The following is a 12091-nucleotide window of genomic DNA, read 5'->3' as shown; positions in this document are numbered from 1 at the left end:
AGCTGGAAAGATGTCAGGAAGCACCTGGCCATCAGCTCCCCTCCACCTCACAGAGGAGGGGACCAGGCCCAGTGAGGGGAAGTGACTTGCCCAAGGTCACTTTATCACTTAGAGATTAGAAGCCAGGTGTCCCAACTCCCAGCTAAAGACCCCACCTTCTAATCACCCAGCCCCTCCAAGCAAAACCAAGAGTGTCTGGGAGACTGGGCTGAAGCTCTCATTCATTCATTCACTCATTTCATGTATTCAATTAGTATTTATGAAGCACTTACTATATGTCAAGTTCTAAACTAAAACAAGGGCCTCGCAGGTGGCTCAGTGGGTAAAGAATCCATCTGCAAATGCAGGAGACATAAGCAATATGGGTTTGATCCCTGGGTCAGAAAGATCCTCTGGAGGAGGGCATGATACCTACTCCAGTTTTCTTGCCTGGAGAATCCCATTAACAGAGGAGCCTGGTGGGCTAGAGTCCATAGGGTCACAAAGAGTCGGTCGCAACTGAGCATGCACGCAAACTAAAACAAAACAAAACTAGAAAACAATGAAAGATAAGAAAGATTTGGCTCCTGTCCTTGAGGGAAGTCCAGAAGGGGAGAGGAATAAGCCAGGCAGCAATTACATTTCAGGGAAAGTGGAGAGTAAGTCATCATCACAGGCCCAGAGGAAGCAGGAAGTGGCTGAGTGTGCACTGTGAGGTTGGTGTAATGACAGATGATGTTCCATAAGCAGCATCAGGTGGTGGGCCTAAGTCTGAGTCCACAGAGGGCTGTCCTCTCTGTGCTAGCCTGCCCCAGGGGGGACTTACACAGAGCAGGCTGGAGAGCCAAGAAGATTCAGGTGCTCCGGGCCCTGGACTCTTTGGGGAGTGGACAGACAAAGGAGAGACAGCCCTCACTCAGCCTGCCGAGTGAACCCTCAGTTCAGTTCGGTCCGGCTCAGGTGAGCTCAGGGAAAAGGAGGGGACGGGCAGAGGGAGAGGGTGAACAGGCCAGGTAGAGGGGTCAGGCAGGAGCTCTTACGATGAGACCGGATCTGCTCATTGTAGCATGTATGTCTGTAGATCTGTGTGTTCATCAGGTGTGTGTGTGTGCATGTGTCTGTGTGCATAGGAGGCCGAGTCAGTGCGTATGTCCAGGCACATCTGTGTGTCCCGTCTGTGAAGCCATCTGTGTTTGTCTGCATGGGAGTCAGTGGTTATGGTTGTGTGCTTGTATCAATGTGTGTGTTCGTATGTCTGTGTACATGTGTGTATGTGTTCTCACATAACTCTAGCACTGATGTCCTCCTTTTCTGGGATGGGGGAGGACAGTGGGAATTTGCTAATCACCAGCCCAAGCACTACTCCCCACCCCCCAACTCCCCAGGCTCGTGCCCACCCCTACTGCCCGCTCTGTGACGCACTCCCACCCAGTGACACCAGGCCAAGAGCTGACTTCTTCCAGCTTCTGTGTTCAGCATTCCCAGGACCTCATGTTGTTTGTGAAGAGCTGAACCCTGAGGTGGGGCAGCCCAGGGTCCCTGAGGCAGAAGCAACTCAGGTTCACATGCATACACACACACACCTGATACACGTGTGCACAGAAATGTCTGCACACACATACACCGGTGCAAGTACAATTATGCACAGGCATTCACATCCTCTGGGCACTGGTCCAAGGGAGACAGGAAGAGCCGGCCAGGTCCAGTGTGCCCCAAGGAGGCCTGGTTGCCCTGTCCAGTGTCTTGTATCATGCATCCCATATCCAGCTTCAGTGGGTGTCCAGGTACACGGATGCTGGGACAGGTGGAGAGGCAGGTTTCTGCGTGCAGAGCATACAGAGGTGCCCTCACAGGTACCCTGAGGCACCAGAACACACAAGGATGTCTATGTGTGTCCAAGGGACTATAGGAGCAAAGTGCCCCATGCCAGGGCACCTGTGCACGCAGAGTGACTGTGATCCCCTGCGCCTGCTCACGAATGAAGTGGACAGAGTGAGGGACTGACAGCAAGACAGGCCCTGTTCTTCTATTTAGTTGGCTGTGTGATCTTCAGCAAGTTGCTTACCCTCTCTGAGCCTCTGGTGAAGATAATGTAACATGGAGATAGTAACTGTATCTCCCTCATAGAGTTACGAGACAGTGACAGGTACACATTCATTCTTTCAATATATATCGAGTGTCTACCCCATGGCATGCACTGTGCTAGACACTAGGATTGTAACACTGAACAAAACTAAGATAAAGATCTACCCTTGTGGAGTTACTTTCTGGTACATACAGACTAATACATGCATTCCCCTCAGGCAAGGCCTGGCATACAGTAGGGACTCAATAAATATTTACTTCTTACTCTCTCCTCCCACCTGATGTAATTTCTTGGTGAGGGGCAAGGGAGGAGCCCCTCTGGAGTTCCCCAACCTCTGAAGGAACTCTCAAGCAGCCCCAGGTGAAAGGAAGATGGCAGGGGATGGGATGAAAGATCAGGATGATGACTCCTCTGCCCAAATGGTCCCCTGATTGGCAGCTCCTGTTCACCAACCCCAACCCCCAGATCTGGGCCATGAACTTGGAAATAAGAACCCCTTTCTCTCTGCCTTCCCATCTATCCCACTTCCCACCAACTACACGTGGCTTCCATCACAGCTCAGCCAGACCAGACCAGCGGTCCGGTGGGCTTAGCTGACCCCTCCACCAGATCCCTTGGGCCCCACAGAGGGGTAGACATGGGGTGGACTGCTGTGAGGCAGAAGAGCTCTGACGACCAGAGAGCAAGAAAGGGGGTCTCCAAGGCCCACCCTGCCTCCCTCCACTTTCCACAAGCTGGCCCTCCAGCTGTGAACCACAGTCACTTGCTGACCCAACCCAGACCCCATAGCAGGTGGGAAAAAGGGTCTTCCTTGTTAGACCTCAATGAGCCCAGAGCAGCCAGCTCAGCATTTGAGTGTGTTGGGGGGTCTTAGTTGCAGCCCAGCATTGCCACACATCTCCCCGCCCTGCCCACCCTAGGTCCCTAGAGTTGGGTGGGGCTCTGCTCCCCTCCCCCTGCAATAGGGCCCCCAGCCTGCCCAGAAGCAGGAGAGATTGACTTCCTCCCTCAGCCTCCACCCCAGATGTCCAGCCTTGGCCCTAGGAACCCAGACCTGCCCCTTCCCAGCTGATCCTGGCTCTTCCACCAGTGTGCCGAGCTGGGTGTGAATGTGTGAATCAGTTGAGAAGGGAATTGTGCCCTGCGGAGAGGGTGGGGGTGCCTGTGAGTGTGTAGGGAAGGGTGGGTGTGTTAAGGATTGTGTATGGGGGAGGTTTTGCTTCTGAGCACACATGCTTTTGTTTACCCCTGCACGTGTGTGTGTGTGTGTGTGTGTGTGTGTGTGTTGTCCTGGGTTGCTGAGCACTCAGGCACATGCAGCTGTATACATGTGGAGGCCGAGTGTCAAGAATCGCAGGACCTCAAGGTTCCCAGGGACCCTGGAAATCTTTCCATCCCACCCCATACCTGCGCACTCAGCATAGGAGCAGATCAGTGTGTGGGAGCACGTGTGTGGAGGGAAGACGGAAGCAGACTCAGTAACAAGGACCCGTGTTCTGATCTGGGAGCCCCAGCTCACTGCCTGGCATCAGGCTGGGTGCTCATGTGCAAAATCCGAACCAGCATGATAGCCCTTGAGGTTAGGAAGCAGACAACGTCCTTCTGTAAACAAGGGAACTGAGGCCCAGAGGACAGGCATAGACTCTGGACTCAGAGAGTCAGCACCTAGACTGGAAGCCGAGACTCCATCCGGGGCCCCCACTCCGGTGCTGTGAGGCTTACCTTTGACCTGGGAGGTGTGCAGACAGCGCAGGACCTGTGGCGGGGAGGGGGGGGGTGGACAAGGGGCAGGTGCAGGGCTGTGTAGGCATGAGTGTGCACACTGGGGTGTGTGTGTCAACTGGGTATGTTGAATGTGAGCACAGCTGTGGAAGCCGGGCCAGTGTGAGCAGGGGAGTGGAAGTGAGTGGGATGTGAGTATGGCAGGGAAGCCGAGGTGGATTGTGAAGGTCTGCTGTGGTGGCAGGGGGCAGGGGGTAATGCCAGTCCATGTGCATTTGAGTGAGTGTGTGTGAAACACGTCGAGTTTTCCTTTTTTCTTTCTCTTCTCTGACTTCAACCAGGAACAGATGTGTGAGCAGGCTAACGAATTGGAACCATCTGAAACAACTGTCCGAGCTGAAGTATAATAAATAGGGCTTTCATCACATTCCCTGGAAGGGGGTGGCTGGGGACAGGCTCCGGGGAGCATTTAGAGGGGTCGGGGGTTGAGAGTGGCTTGAGGATGGATGCGTGGAAGGACAGACAGATGGGCCTCCCTTCCTCTGCCCCAGGAAGATGGGAAGAGAGATCTGCCCCTGGTCCCTCCTAACATCCACAGGGCCTCGGTTTTCTTATCTGTGTAGGGAGCTTGGTATTTTTTCTGGGGTCAGAAACCTGGAACCCTACAGAATAAGCATTTTTAATTTGGAAACAGGCTGACAGTTGGCCAGGCATGGGGCTGAGGGCCATCAGCCAGGATTGAGCAGCCCTCAGACAAGCCGGTACCTTGGCTCCCTGGCCCTGCAGTCCTTGGGCCTGGCCCCTGCTCCCCAACACCGCACAGGCAAGGCCTCCTCCAGGACTTGAGCTCTCCAAAGGAAGACACTCTGTCTTGCCTGTGCCCAGCCGTGTCTGTTTAAGGGTCTGATAAGAAAAGTGCAGCAGGCCTGGTGCGGGCAGGCAGGGGCTTGGAGAAGGGCACATGCGGTGTCCTGGCAGGCCTCACCCTCACCCCTCACGATGGCTCCTTCCCAGGCTCACATCTGCTGCAGCTACAGACACAAGTTCCTGAGCACTGCCCAGGGAGCGGAGGCCCAGAGGCCTCATTCTGACAGGAGCCAGATGCAGCACCCAGGAATTCCAGGGAAGGAGAGATGGGAGGGGTGGGCCCCCGAGCCAGGGTCTCCAGGTCATACCATCGACAGGCTGGGTATGCGAGAGAGTCAGACCACAGGCTCAGGATGGACAAAGGTGGGCAGAAATTTGGGCTCCAGGCATTTTTATCTCAGGCCCCAGGGGCTACAGCTCAGCAACGAGGGCCTTGGAGGCCTGCCCCCAGCCTGCCTATTCATGCCTGGGTTTTTGTTCAGGGATCCTCTGCAGTAGCAGCAGAGAAACATCCCCCTGACCTGCCAAAGCCCCCTGAAAGATAAAGCATCCTGAGTCTGTCACTGAGTCACCACTCAACTGCGTGACTTGGGCCACTGATCACATCACTGAAACCGCTGGGCCTCATTGTCTCTCTGTGAAATGGGGTACCTTGCAAGGCTGCCACAAAGATTCCATGGAATGAAGTGTGAGTGTCCACTCCAGGAGCTAGAAAAAGATCAGCGCTCCGTTCAACAAATAACAACCAAGGGTTTACCCTGGGCCAGGCTTGGGAGGAAACCCTGGAGTTTGTAACTACAATCTAGACATCCTGCCTCCAGGCCTTTGCACAGCTTTTCCCTCTGCTTGCAACACCCTTCTTCGGCTCTTTACCTGACTACTCCCCCTCACGCTTCAGGTCTCTCCTTGAATGTCCCTGCCTCAGGAGACCCCTCTCCAACCCTCTGCCCAGGTTAGGACCCAGGTTAGTGACTTGGGCTCCCCTAAGAGCCCGCCTTCCCCTTCAACATCATTGTGACTACTTGATTAAGATGGCCAAGTTTTGACTGAGCTCTGTGTCCACCTTACTCACTGCTGTGTCCCCAGCCGCAATGTCTGGTGTGTAGCTCTACATCTTTTTAAGCTGGATTTACATGGCACTTGGAGAAGGAAATGGCAACCCCCTCCAGTATTCTTGCTGGGAAACTCCCATGGACAGGGAAGCCTGGTGGGCTACAGTTCATGGGGTCACAAAGAGTCGGACACGACTGAAGTGACTTAGCACGCACATGGCACTTACTCTGTGCCAGGTGATGTGTGAACTTTACATATATAATAACTCATTCGACCTTAGCAATCCTGAGGAGGATGCTGTCATTATCCATCTTCTAGAGAAGAAAATGAAGGACTCCACGTTATGCAGCTAATAACAAATGAATGAATGAATAACATAAAATAAGATCACCATTTAGTGAGGGAGGCAGGTAATTGGTTACAATACAGAGAGATAAGTTGCAGCCTAGGAGCCATGGGATGAGCCCAAAGGAAGGCTCTAACCCAGGAACGGAGGGGAGTAATGAATGGAGCAGAGGTGTCTATCCAGGTGGCACAAGCAGTAAAGATCCTGCCTGCCTGAAGAGATCCTGAAGGAGATGCAAGAGACTCGGGTCATCCCCTGGGTCGGGAAGATTCCCCTGGAGGAGGAAATGACAACCCACTTCAGTATTCTTGCCCAGAAAACTCCATGGACAGAGGAGCCTTGCGGGCTATAGTCCATGGGTTCACAAAAAGCCGGACACAACTGAGCACGCACACCAAGTCAGAAAGTCGGGTGACGTGGGACTCAGGTCTCGGGCCCCAGTCAAGGTGAGTCTTATTCCAGATCACTCGTAAGGTGCTCGTTCCGGTCCCTCTGGCCTCGGACAGGTGGGGCCTCTCTTCCTTTAGACACCCTGGTCCATTCCCTCCCACTCCCTCAAAGCCCGTACCCTGCCTCTCCCCTCCTAGCCATCCTGCCCAGACTAGGGGTGGGCCACACCAGCCATCCAGCTCTGGTTTGCTGACCTGCCCCTGCCTGGTCCCCACCCCACACTTGCCGTGTCTGCTGACAGCATCATAAGACAGGGGCTGCTTGCTCCTCCTCCTCCGCCTTTGGTCCAAGCAAACAAACAAGCCCGATGTTCTCAGCTTGGATGGGACAAGGTGTCCTCCCTAATCCAAACCAATGCTTCTCTTTGGCAAGGCCCCCTGTGAATCCTCCTCCCCGCCCACCTCCCACTAGAAACCCCTTCCTTTTGAGAGCAAGCTTCCGGGCTTCAGCACCTGAGGTTTTGAGTTGCCGGAAGTGATTCCCAAAGGACCACACTTCAGATGTCATGAGAACCCCTTGACCTTGGAGCCTATAGGAAGAGCTGGGTCTCTCCATGGGTGATACTGTAGCCGCTGGGGAGGGCCTGTAGGGTAGGGGTGGGCGCGCTGGGCAAGTGCATTTTCAAGGGCCCTTCCAAGGCTAGAATTCTAGCGTTCCTTGCATGAAATCCTAACCTGAGAATGAGGACATGCCTGCGTGTGTCTGCAAACAGATGGCAGTGTGTGTAGCTGCAAGTGTGCCTATGGACGTGCACATGCCTGAATGTATGTCCCAGAAGTGTGTTTGAGTGAGTAAGTGACTCTAAGCGCCTACACAGGGGATCTGGGTGTGTGTCCGTGTGTGTGACGGAGGTGCAGACATCTGTGTGTCCCGGGGATAGCGTCTGTGAGCGCACATCTGCGTGTGCGCATGGCAGGAATTGGGACTGAGGGTCTCAGTGGATCTCCATGTGCTCATGAGGCTGGGACAGGCGTGTGTGTGCTGTGGGAAGGGACGGGAGCTCGGGAAGCAGAACAGTCACAGTCTGCCCGGTCCCCCGGCAGTGGGGGGTGGGCAGGGAAGGGGGGCCTGGCTCACACTCACAGAGATTTCGGAACGTTTAAGAAGGCGGCGTCCACGGCCCTTTTGCCATCACCCAGACAGACCCGCTGGGTGGGGAGGAAACTGGAGCCTTCGGAGGCTCCCGTGGGCCTGACTCAGTTACATGCTCATTACCCAGCTTCTCCACTGTGAGCCCTGCATTGCGGAACAGGGCGGGGGTGCAGCCCCTTTGCTTCCCTCCTGCTGGGTGTGGGCACAGGCAGCGGAGGGAGCCCCAGGGCTGGGAGACTGTCCTGAGGGGGCCCAGCCCTGCCCTGGGGGAGCCCTAATCAGAGGGGAGGTAACTAGAGGAGCCTGGAGCTGGTTGTCTCTTCCACCACCCAGTGGATGCAGAGAAGACTGTGGGCCTGGTCTCGCCCTCATCGGCCCCTGCTCAAAAGGTTTTCTCTCAGGAAGCCCCTTCCGTGCCCCTCTGGGCTGGCGTTCCATGAGGGCTGGGGCACAGCTGTGTCCAGTGCGTTGGAAGCCCCCCTCTGCAAGAGGTGGGAGAGGCCTGACTGCTCTTCTCACACGAGATGCACACTTACTCACACCCCCAACGCTTCACAATTAGACCGTGCGGTTTGCAAAACCCAACACCAGCCTAATGAGAAGCACATTGCCTCCCAAAAGAAGCTAGGAGGACAGAAGAGGGCAGCTCAGCTCCCGGGCACCCTAGACAGGGCCTCTGAGCCGAGTTGGAGGGAAGAAGGCCAGCTCTGTCCCTCTGCCCACCCCTGCCCTCCCCACTTCCCTGCAGTGGGGTCCCCAGGCCTTTGCCTTCCCTCCTGGGGGGGTTGGTCATTTGGGAGCCAGATGTGGAGCTCCAGCCTCTGCAAGGGAGGGGAGCAGAAGGAGAGAGAGAGAGAGAGAATGGCCTTGGAATCAAACAGATGGAGACACTGGAATCTGGGTTCCACCACTTGCACACAGACTGTGTGATCTTGGACAAGTTTCCGAACCTCTCTGAGCCTTCACACCAATGCTCAAGGGTTGTGGAAGATTAAAGTAGATGGTGAAGCAGTGTCCAACACAGCAGATGGGCCATGCTTGGAGACTCTGCAGGGACGGAGAGGAGACAGGAGACACGGGGGTGGGGTGGGGGGCAGGGATTTGTAGGTTAGGCACCAGCAGGCCACCGTGGGTGGAGTAAACGCTGGGCGCTGAGAGCTAGGGCTGGCGGGAATCCCAGCCCTGCCCTGTGCTCCCTGGGGGGCCCAAGGGCAGGTCCTGGACTGTGGAGTGGCTGCTGCCCGGCTGGGGCCCTCAGCCCGGGTTCACACAGTCCCAGCTCTGCACTTACTGGGTGTGACCACAGACAGTCCTCCAAGGGGTGGTTTTCTTCTCCCTAAAGCAGAGAGGATAACTCCAGGGTGGTGAAGTGAGAATAAGTTACTACAAAAAGCTCCTGCCTCTGACTGCTGCTGGGTAAGCCTTCAAGGAAATCTCTCTCTCTCTCTCCTCTTAATCTATTTAAAATGATCTGCTATTCATTGATCTAGTCACTTTACGTACACTATTTTATTTAACCCTTAAAATACCCTATCAACAACCCAAGTGTCCATCACCTGGTGGATGAATGGACAATACAGGGTGTACCCGTAAACAGAAAACTACACAGCAGTTAAAAGAGGGTGAAGGCCTGCTACCTCTTTCGACACAGATGCATCTCAAAACACGATGCTAAGTGAGAGAAGTCAGACACCAAAGATCAGCCACTATATGATTCTGTTCATAGGAAATATCCAGAAAAGGCAAATCCATAGAGAGAGAAAATAGATTAGTAGGTGCCTGGAGTTCAAAGAGACTTACATAGGCATGAAGGATAATTTGGGGGTGAAGGAAATGTTCTAAAATTGGACTGGGGTGATGGTAGCACAACCCTGTACATTTACTTAAAGATCATTGAGTTGTACACTCAAAGTGAGTGGGTTTTATAAGAGAATTTTATAAGTCAATTTTAAAAAAAAAAAAAACCTAAACATTATTAGCTCTTTGCCCTTAAAAAACTTAATAGTAAATTTCTGGAATTCGATGCCAGGTCTGTTTGCTTCCAGAGCTTTTCATTTGGTAGAGAAAGGAAAACACTCTGAGATGGACGGTCTCCGATTCCAGTTTCCTTCCTGCTTAAGAATCAAGAACTGGCTCAGAGGAGTGAGGTGAGGAGCAAGGAGTGGGTACCGGACCCCTGAACAGTCATTCCCTGGGTGAGGCGTTCTAACACTCCCAGTCCTACCCCATGGACCTTGGGCGCTTCCCCGGGCACCACCTAGTTCTCTGCCATTGTCCCGCAGCCCATACATACACACAGAACAAGTAATATATATAAGGCTGTGTTTTGAGCACCCATTAAGTTCTAGGCTTTGCACTCAGCTTTGGACAGATGTTATTTCTATGCTTCAAGGTGATGCTACAAACTAAGTTATTATTTCCATTTTGCAGATGAGATAAGTGAGGCCCAGCGAGGTAAAGAAGCTTGCCCCAGGCCACACAGCTGTGTACAGGTGAGACATGAAATGCAGCTGAAAGTTCCAAAGCCTCCGTTCTGCCTCCTACACCCAGCAGCCCTGATCTCTCCATCTATTTCTCCCAGGCTCTCAAGGTCTCTGTGCCAACCTCCTTCTGTCTCTGTCTTCCCAGCTCCCTCTTCGATCAGTCTGTCTTTTCTTTGTCTCTCTTTGCTTGCCTGTCTCTCAGTCTCTCTGTCTCTGTCTCTGTGTGTGTGTCTCTGTCCCTGGCTCATTTATTTTTTAATAACCACAATAATGAGAAAAGCTCCTTTCCGACCCTCCTGGGGAGGGAGACAAAAGGAGGGGAGCCTGGGGAAGAAGGGGAGGGATAACCTCCCCTCTTGCTCCTGAGAAATTTAATAAAGGGCCTGAGAAAGTGCTGGGCTCCAGGGCCGGCCAGTACCCTGGGAAAGGGGGCAGCCCCCTCCCCCAACACAGACACAGCTCTGCACGGGCCTGGGGTCAGGGGAGGGAATGTCTCCGTGCTGAGCCCCCCTCCTCCAGCTCCCAGGCTTTATCTCTCCCCTCCCTGCTGGTGGGAGCAGCTCCCCCAGCTAATCCGCCCCTGAATATGGTCCATACCAGACTCCCTCCCCTTGACCCAGACCTGCCAGCTTTCCCAGCAGAGCTGCTCAGAGGGGAGAGGAGCTCAGGAATTGTAGCCTCTGGGCTCACAGGAGGTCAGGCGGCCCAGCCCCTGCTTCTGCTATGTTCAGGCCAGCTCCCCCACAAGGCCAAGCCCAGCCCCCCACCAGTGTCTGGCAAGAGGGGGCTGGGCCTGCCCGCCCCCATCCTGGCTTGCATGGAACCTGAGGCCAAAGTATTTAGCTGGCCCCAAGACCCTCCCCAAAGGCCCCCAGGCCCTGACCACAGAGCCCAGGATCCGGGGGTGATAAGATTCAGCCCTCACCTGCTCCCTTGAGGACCAGCATTGGCCAAGACAAGAGACAGCAGGTTACAGGTGGCCCTCAGCCAGTTCCCAGCCTCACTTCACCTGCTCCAAGGGTGACGTGGAGAGGGGCTCAGCAGTTCAGAAGTGACAGAATGCCCTGGTCCAATCTCATCCTGCAACTTTTGGAGGAACCGAGGGGGCAAGAGTGGCTGGCTGATGGACGAGAAGGGACTTCTTCTGATGGGCAGGGAAAGGAAGGCCAGGAGCTGCCATACCGGTGGCCGGACCCACAGTGAGGAGCAGGGCACTGGTAAGGTGCGCCAGCTCATCAGACAGGACGTTGAGGCCAAGATCAGTGGTGTAGGTGGGTATATCCAGCTGCCTGTCCAGGAATGAGCCTCAGGGTCCTGTCTGCCGAGAGAGGCTGTGGTCGTGAGGCTTCCTGGGCATAGTCATCCCACTGCTCCCTGGTGTCTGGAAACCTTTCTGGGGCAAGGGAACCACACCTGGCAGAGCTGACAGCATCTCTCACCTGGCCAGGAATCAGGAGGGGCCAGGGAGTTGGGGACCTGGGGCCTGGGACAGGACATTTGCTCACTCCCCCAGGCCTGGTGCTGAGTTGCAGGAATGGGAGAAAGTAACTAACAGCGTATTCCTCAGAGGGCTTGCAAAGTGACAGGTACTCCGTTAATGCATCATCTCACTAGATCCTCACAGCAAACCAATGTGCTGCCTGCACTTTAAAGATGAGAAAATCAGAGGTACAGAGAAGTCAGGGCCTTTGTCTAAGGCTAAACAGCTCATTAAGAAGAGAGCCTCAATTCATGGATGGAGCATGGCTAACTCCAAGGCCTGGGCAACACTGCTCACCTAGGGATCACAAGACATCCTCCCTGTCTCACAAAGCTCAAAGACAAGAGAAGTGAAGCAGGACACTTCCCTTGTGGTCCAGCGGTTAAAGCTCCATGCTCCCAATGCAGGCAGCCCGGGTTCGATTCCTGGTCAGGGAACTAGATCCCACATTCTGCAACAAAAAAAAGAAAGAAGAAAAAGAGCCCATGTGCCACAGCTAAGACCCAGTGCAGCCAAGTAAATAAATAAATATT

At 54.3% G+C, this 12091-nt stretch overlaps 1 protein-coding gene across 1 annotated transcript in view; it reads right to left on the bottom strand.

Annotated features, from left to right (window-relative positions):
* Positions 1-10675: 10675 nt before the first annotated feature.
* AIRIM (AFG2 interacting ribosome maturation factor) overlaps positions 10676-12091 on the bottom strand; it is a 28312-nt gene continuing 26896 nt past the window's right edge. Inside the window, exon 7 of the transcript XR_009689264.1 lies at positions 10676-12009. The gene's annotated coding sequence lies outside the window, so the exon portion shown is untranslated. The remainder of the gene's footprint in view (positions 12010-12091) is intronic.

Source organism: Dama dama, chromosome 20 (assembly GCF_033118175.1).
Source record: "Dama dama isolate Ldn47 chromosome 20, ASM3311817v1, whole genome shotgun sequence".
Taxonomy (NCBI): domain Eukaryota; kingdom Metazoa; phylum Chordata; class Mammalia; order Artiodactyla; family Cervidae; genus Dama; species Dama dama.
The sequence above is the reverse complement of the archived record's forward strand: the minus strand, read 5'-3'. Positions and strand labels throughout refer to the sequence as shown.